The 7183-nt window shown below is 39.0% G+C and overlaps 1 protein-coding gene across 2 annotated transcripts in view; it reads left to right on the forward strand.

Annotated features, from left to right (window-relative positions):
- Nucleotides 1-6115, forward strand: part of LOC142776646 (uncharacterized) — a 64933-nt gene extending 58818 nt beyond the window's left edge. The window contains exons 10-11 of one of the 2 annotated variants that reach the window (XM_075880640.1): nt 122-331; nt 4476-6115. The gene's annotated coding sequence lies outside the window, so the exon portion shown is untranslated. The remainder of the gene's footprint in view (nt 1-121; nt 332-4475) is intronic. The other variant, XM_075880638.1, reaches the window with a different exon arrangement.
- The last annotated feature ends 1068 nt before the right edge of the window (nt 6116-7183 follow it).

Raw genomic sequence — 7183 nt, forward strand, 5'->3', positions numbered from 1 at the left:
ATATGCGAGGCCTAAAGTTTTATAAGAAAATCCTCAGTGTGCCACGAGGAAATGTGTGTTCAGCGAAATGTTGTATATCATTATATACAACTCATAAAGCCTCGTCTACAACTTTGTGCAGGTTGACCTTGAGCAGAAAACGAGGAGCGGCAGCAGCCCCCACAAAACAGCAAGCACCCTCCAAGCTCCCGAAGCTCTCTTCGACAGGAACAGCAAGGTCACTGTGTGGCATTGAAAACCATTGCAAGGAGTGCCTTATCAGTACACTGTGCTGCTCTTTCATCGCAGAAGACGAAGTTGACCACTCCATAGGAACTTCACGCTGTGTATTGTGAGTGCTTCAGTGGTTTTGTTTTTGTCCAGCCAGCAGTTAAAAAATCATGTGTCAGATTCAGCCAGGATGGCTAGAGGGAGTCGGGCAGGCATGTTTGGACATTTGTCTAGCCAAGTAGTGCCAATTTTCGCACTGGTCCTGTTGGAGTTACTGCCACAATCACAGAAACTACGTCACCTCTCTAAATGTACAGATGTGTCGGGGAAGATTAGCTGCATTAGGTTTTTCTATAACTGGTAGCTGCCAACATTCTTCATTATACAAGAGTTTTGTTCCTCACTTATGGGTGTAAAGCCCTCTACAGAAAAAATGCAACCCGTCTAGTTCCAGAAGACTCCAAGGCCCTACTTGTAGGTTTTTTCGGCTTGTATCATAAGCACCTCGTTTGGGGTACATGAACATTTTATAAACATGTACAGCGAAAAATTTGGGTGGCTGGTCGTTTTGTCGTTATCTTGTTCCTCGCAGTATTCTTAAGCATGTTGTGCATTACGTGGTCAATCTGGTTCATGTGCATAGAAGACATTACGAAGTTTCAGGCTACAGTATAAAAAGCCTGGAAGCAAGCTATCAATATTTTTTTAACAGAGTTGCTCAATCTGATACATGATACATCACTAAACTTTCGTGCGTATTCATCAATGTAAGCTCGTCTTATGTTATCCAAAATGAAGATGTGAGTCGACAGATAGAAACATCTAGTGGGGTAATCAGGGTGAACAGTAGAAGTGCTTCAGACAGGCTGGCCGATGTTGTGATAGGAGGACCTATTTTTTAGAAGTCACCTTGTCATCCTTGGCGTGTTAGTTAAAAAGGGGTCCGTAATGACATCATCTTTTGGTGTAGGCGTGTGTGCCTTTTGGAAATGTTTGTCTGAAAAAAAACCTATAACGCAGAAGAGTGCAGCCCTTGCTTCTTTTCAAGTTAGGTTGCACTGATACAAAGTGTTCTCTTGTCGGAGATTGGGGGTAAGGGAAGCAAAAAAAAGTTAATGATATAAAAGAAGAAAAAAGAAGAAGAAAAAGGGGAATGCAAAGTAAAAGTAGTGCTACACTGCTCCTACTTTGCATCCCCCCTTTTGTTTTTTTTTTCTTTGTTTTCTTTTTTCACCTTTTTTGTTACATTTGCATTGTCCCATCTAGTGCATGAATCAATGACACATGGCTTTGCTATAGCAAAGATGCCTATGTGGTGTTGGATTGAAAAGTGCATTGTACTTCATTCAGTTAATTACAGACTGATCAGTCTTGCAATAAGTGCTTCCTGTCTATCACCACACATGTTCGAATGAAAAGTTTGTGCTTGGCTCTTAGTATGCTGGTATATAGATTGTGTCTTGGACTACTAAAATGAATGTTATTTTGCTGCTGTTTATGGTAATGAATTTATTCAACATGAAAATATCTTGCCTTGTGAACTTTGTCGGACCTGCCTTTCTTTTTCTTTCCTATGCAGGCATTGTATGTGAGGGAGGCAGTAACAGAGAGGTGATAGCTTGAGCTTCGGAAGAATAAATGCTGGCAGTGAGGCAATTACGCATCAAACATCCCAGCCATTTTGCCAACCGTCCTAAATGTGTTTTGAAAAAAAAATATTGTGCTCATTTACTGTTTTTTTCTGAAAACAGCAAAATGCTAAAGTATATCGCTGAGAACAAAATATTAGGCCACGTTGGTGCCTTCTGGACTTCCCAGGATGTCGTCTGGGTGTTGTTTGTAAAAAGTAAAAAGTGTTTCAAAAATGCTGCCTCTTCTACACCAAATTCGGTCTAGGTATTAAGTAAAGGTGATTGTGTGTAGTGCATGAAGCGCAGTAATATTAGTGCAATTTTTTCGCCACATCAAAAGCAAGGAAGCAGTTCTCTTTATATAGCAAGTTATATGATTACACTTTGTCTTAAAGTAGAAATGAATTTTTCAAGTTTTCTTATCATGGCTGTTTTCTGCATTTGATGTACGACAGCTTCCGTTCCGAAGTTCCCCATGGCCCTCAATAGGAGACTTCCAAATTCATTTTCCTCAATTAAACGAAAATTGTAATGATACCACTTGCCATGTAACAAGAACTGTTTATTTGCTTTCAACTTACACATAAAAGTAATTTTCAATTAGACAAACACACAGCTCAAATTGCATCTCAATGTGGACAAAAACGATTATATAGTGATATTTGTAATGTGGACCTAACATTACATTTTTTCGTGAAATATAACTTCTGTGCTGTGAGTATTTGTGGCTCAAATAGTCATAAAAAATGCTGTATTGCCATACAAGAAATGCAAACGATAAACAGTTTGGCTGAATTCTTCAAAGCCTATGTAGCGGAAAAATTGCACTAATGTTACTCGGCTTCAAATAATTTAAGAAGCACCTTTACTTAATATGTTGATTAAATTTGATATGGCAAGAAAAAGCAGTACTTTGAAATTTTTCTCACAAATAACACCCGCACGACCTTCTGCGAAATTCTGAAGGTACCCACGTGGCCACTACTTTTTTCTCTTCAAAACCTTTCTGCAAATAACTATTTACAGAAGAGTAAATTACCATCATTTTTTAAACTGTACATCTGTGATGGTCGCCAGGCAGTATGGTTTGTATGTTTGGTGTAGAATAGCCCAGTGCGAAAAAAAACAAATGGCTGAGCATCCTTTGACGCTCGGGCGATTTCAAAAGCATTTGTTTGTTAGCAGCAATTCAGTTAAGCCCTTGTCTTTATGCTTAGGCCCAGAAACAAAACAAAAGTAACCAAAGTAGTCTTAAGAGTCATGTAGTCTCGCTGTTCCAAGGCTTGTGGAGCCTAATTTAGTGCAAGCTTCACCATTTTTTAAAAATTTAGATTCAAGCAACAGGTTTTGGAGGCACAGTGCATTTTCAGCTAACTTGTTTCACACCAGTTACTTAGATAAAAAGTGGAAAGTAGAGGTAAAAATACCATTTTAAAGGCATTGTAGGTAATAACAAAAAGGACTGCTTTCTTTTTTTGTGTGGTGCTTTGCCTGAACGCTTTGCTTTTTGTGGTATAGTTCATTGTCTAGTGAACATAGGCCTTAAAAACTAACATTACCATTATGAGGTCGATTTCTCGGTTATAGTCATAGTAGCCATATTAAAAATTATGACTTCAAACTTGATTGTTCGTTTGAAGAATTTTTCCTTGCATAATGATATTTGAGAGTCTTAGTCAATTTTGTTACAATAAAACGTGATGTCATAATAGGGTCACTTTTTGTAGAGTCGTTCAGTTCTACCTTACCTTTCACATTCCTAATAGAGCAGTTATTTTCGATATCGGTATTTGAAATGGAATGAGCATGCTGTAGTAGTAAGGTGTAAGCACTTACAAATAGCACATGCACCCAACTTTTCTGCTGGCAGTTTATTTCTGTTATTCTTGATTTATATGTGGGGTTTCACGTCCGAAAACCACTATATGATTATGACAGACGCCGTAGTGGAGGGCACTGGAAACTTCGACCACTTGGGTTCTTTAACGTACACCCAAATCTGAGCACACGTGCCTACAGCATTTCTGCCTCCATCGGAAATGGAGCCGGGGTTTGATACCGCGACATGCGAGTCAGCAGCAGAATTTCTGTTACTCTTGTTCCCCTATATGTGTGCAGTTCGGTTATAGTTATCTGGCTTGCACAGATTTTTAGTGGCACCTGCCTGGTCCTGCTTGCTTTCATGGTGATTTTAACATTCATAAGTTGCATAGGTTTAACTCTCAAAATTGTTCAAGATGCCAATTTTGTGCACAAACTATATAGTATAAAGGCAGCAGATGTACTTGCACACACTATAAATGTACATTGAGAGCTTTCATTTGCAGTTCCCAAAGTTTTACTGTGCAGGAAGCATTTAAATCATAATTTTATAAGGACATATTAATCAATTTTCTCTACCATTGAAAATCGTGACAACCTGGTTATTTTCACTGTAATAAGCATGCTGTTTTTTTTGATGTGGCAGAACTAATTTATACACTCATTTCTTCCATTATTCACATATGCATAACATGAAGTATTGTGTGCCTTACATTTTCAGGTTCATTCTGTGTGTTATAATTCTTGTGCATGTGAACTATTGTGCTAACATGTGTCTCTTACATTATTTGTGCCAATTATTTTCATTTCCAGGTGCCTATGAAGGACACATAGGTTCTATGGCAGTGACCTTCGAAATTTACAGTGGTGCCGGAGCCTCAAGCAGCATTTCGCCGATCTCCACAAGGCATTCATGAGATAAACACAGCGCCACACTTTCACAGTGCTATGATTATTATTTATGTTTAAACAATTCGTTCTAAAATTGCTGTTATATTGTGTTTTGTGCCACCATCCTGTGGCTTAGGTGGAGCTCGTGAAATTACGGTGCACTCACCTCATTTGTGTATGATCAACACTGCAATGTCACTATTCACAGCTGGAGCATACAGACAAATAAAAAAATATATTAATTATAGCAGGGCTGATGTGTATATTATTGCTTCTCTATTGATAATAATAACTTTATAAGTTCTTTAAGTCTTGCATAGAACACTGCATTAATGTGTTGCAATGTAACCACCATTTATGATTGCTAGCATGTTAATTTAGTAGTTTTGTAATGTATTTTATTTAAAAGGTAATTTTGCTTCCGCATCACGACAATTAGAAAGATGCCGATGATTCAATCCCTCATCATGCACATTTAAGAAATATTGTGATTTGTACACAGTATTGCATGTACTCAAAATGTGGACGTCTATTCAATTTACACATTATATTGCTTTGCACTAGATTCAGACATAACATGCACACATTTCAGTTTTTCCGCATGATACGTCTTTCCATAAGTTGCGGAGTCCGCATTATACGTCTTCCATATTCCAATAATTCCGTACTTGAGGTCTCCGCATCTTACGGAACGTTTCAGTAGGGACTTCGTGATAACTAAGTTTGCCAATACCTAACCAAGCGTTATATGTCACAGCTATACATACCTATGCTTAACATTGTTAATAACTGGTGAAAAGCATTATAAAGTACCGTAACTTGAGCCCATACAAGGATTGCGGGGGTGAATGATGATGTTTTTTAACTGGAGAGTGATATCTTCTTGCTGTATTTTTTGTCAAGTGCAATGAGAATATTATGTGCTGAGTTTACTGTGTTATTGAGAATAATCTTTTCTGAGTTTAGCGGGTTAAGATGACAAAACGATTATTAGAGTGCCATAGTAAAGGACTAAAAAAATCTGACCATCTGGGATTCTTTATTTTCACCCGTGTCTAAGCATAGAGGGCTCGAGCATTTCTTCCTCGATCAAAATTGCAGCAAAACGCAGCTGGAGTTTGATTCAATGGTCTTTAGTTCAGCAGTCATGGGTAACGTGAACTGTCTACTGATTGTGGGCTGTAGTATTGCTTCCAGTGATGCCGGCTAGATTGATATCTAAGGTTTAACGTCCCAAAACCACTATATGATTATGAGAAAAGCCGTAGTGTAGGGCTCCGAAAGTTTTGATCACCTTGGATTATTTACCATGCACCCAAATCAGAGCTCGCGGGCCGACAGCACTTCCGCCTCCATCGAAATTGCAGCTGCCGAAGCACGGATTCGATCTCACGACCTGCGTGTCAGCTGCCGAGTATCTTAGCCACTGGACCACTGTGGCGAAGCGGCCGGCTATGTATTGGAGTTTAGAGCCAACCAGCTGTTTCTACTAGTGCATTGATGTTGTGTTTGTCAGATTTCTTGTTTACTGCAATAATTTTTTGTTTTAGCATGGAGGTACTTTTTAGCAGCTCTGAGAAGTGTGTGTTGATGTTGTTAATGACATTCAAGGTTTTTGCAATAATATGCAATAGTGCGTGTTTTCTGAGTTTTGAAATTATGATTGTTCCTTCTTCAAACTCCGTAAGGCTGCATTCATTTTTATTAGCCTATAAAGCGCAACCTGTCACTGTCATTAACTTCGCATATCGTAGAACACAAGGCTAAAGTGGGTATGTAGAGCTTCTCTAATTAGCCTATAATGTTTCAAATGCCTTGAAAATTGCCTCTTAATCAGAAAATACTGTCATGATCAGTGCGATTTTGAGCAAAAAGTGTAGTCTCTCTTACCTTGAAAGACGCTGAAAAATTAAATTTTTTGAAGTGGTAATGCTGTGTTCAAGCTTCGAGGGATAAAGACTGATCTGTCAATCTTATTTCTCTTCAGGCACTCACGGTTGTTTTTTCGAATATCATCTGTAAATATTCAAATATGATGTGTAGCTGCTCTAGGCTGTAGTATAATTTATGACAAATTATTAATTTGCAATTTGTATGTATGTCTATGCAGATCTCACTTACAGTAGCCGCATTATGCCACACCATGAGAACGGGGACGCGGGCCTAACATGAGGTTTCCATAAAAAGTAACCACTTATAAGACACTCACAGAACGAAGATATTGAAACAACATAAAAGCGACCGCGAAATCTGAACAGGTGGGATATATACAGGACGGTCACAGATGGGACACAATCAGGACAGTTACTTTGAGGCGACATGAAACTGGCAGCCAAACCACAACAGCTGGGAAACATACATGTTGCTTCCTCATGTTGCATCTGGTAACCATACAGTAAACTAACATGACGTTGACATTTGCTTAAGAGAAGTAGGCGAGTGTTTCCTGTGCCTCATTTCTCCAGGGGGGCGAAGTAATGAATGCTACCGCAACAAAGTGTAATGTCACTCGAAAAACGGCAAGCAGTTCGAAACTTGCAGCGCGCACCTCAAGCAGAAAGCACACTAGATATCAGCATAACATAGACGTATCTCCCTCCAGGCAAGCGGGGCTCGAGTCCTTCACTAAG

The sequence above is a fragment of the Rhipicephalus microplus genome, chromosome X, assembly GCF_043290135.1.
Source record: "Rhipicephalus microplus isolate Deutch F79 chromosome X, USDA_Rmic, whole genome shotgun sequence".
Taxonomy (NCBI): Eukaryota; Metazoa; Arthropoda; class Arachnida; order Ixodida; family Ixodidae; genus Rhipicephalus; species Rhipicephalus microplus.